We start from the raw sequence: 1,206 nt of genomic DNA on the forward strand, positions 1-1,206 counted from the left end.
TGGAAAGGTCTAGTTCGGGAAAATTATCGGCCAACTGGTTAAAAAACCTTTTTTGGTGTACGAACGATTCCATCATTTTGAATATACCACCCCATCGTGTCCTACTCCAGACGGGTGGGTATGAAGCATCGTAGCTTTCAAACTCTGACCGGTACTTCACCAGCTTACATTTTCTAGCAACAGCAGTGATGGCTCGGATAGACTCATCGGATTTATCAACAACATCCAGTATTGCAAGCTGTAAGGTATGCACGGCACATCTCACAAGAGTAATCCTTTCGGACAGTTCATTGGCCAGTTCAGCAGTAACGTTTCGTTCACACTGTTTATCATCCTCTATCACATCCGACTCATCCAGCTCATCTATGTTCGTACCATCAGCCTGCTGCTCTGTAGGCATTACGTACGTATCATTGTTTAATTTTCTAACCGTTGCCACCATATTAGCCCCATTGTCGCATGTCACGGAAAATATGTTCTCAAGAGATAGCCCATAGTCGGCCAAAGTATCCATAACTTTTGATTTCAAGAACACCGCTGTTTGACTTTCTTTGATTTCGATCATACCAAGGGTACGAATGACCACCTGCTCGTCTAGGGCATACTGTACATTGATGCCTAAGATATGGCGATTGTGTCGGGCAGCAGAATCTATTTTCAAGCAGACGAGCTTGCCTTTCATCTCATCTATCAACATTTCTTTTAGACGACAGGCAGTCTTCGAGAGATGACATTTCATTGTGACACGGTTCAAAGTGCACCCAAGAGTCGTTGTAATCGGTTTCAGTAAGTCTTTGAAGCCTTCCCACTCGAAGCAGGAAATAGGAAGATGATGGAAGGTCGTCAGCTTAACTGCTGACGCAATTAGTAACTGCCGGTCAATAGCTATCAAACGCTTAGGAATTACTCTTTCCTTCTTCTCCATTGGATAGGCAATTGTAAGGAGATTGTTTGCACATGCACGTTCCGTATGTACGGTACGAAAGTGACGGATGAAGTTGCCAGGGGCAAATCTACTCTGGACGTATGGACATCCTGACGCGGGATCGATGTTGCAGATAGCTTTATCGCCCTGTCTTACTACCAATGACGACGCAATGTCCGTCAGTGACCGCTGCAGCTTATTGCGGTCTGCTCTTGTTGTAGGTGCCATCGTATAAACACCACACAAAATTTAGTCGTTAATGGTTTAACTCTAAATACGCT

This window comes from Malaya genurostris, unplaced genomic scaffold, assembly GCF_030247185.1.
Source record: "Malaya genurostris strain Urasoe2022 unplaced genomic scaffold, Malgen_1.1 HiC_scaffold_27, whole genome shotgun sequence".
In the NCBI taxonomy this organism is placed as follows: domain Eukaryota; kingdom Metazoa; phylum Arthropoda; class Insecta; order Diptera; family Culicidae; genus Malaya; species Malaya genurostris.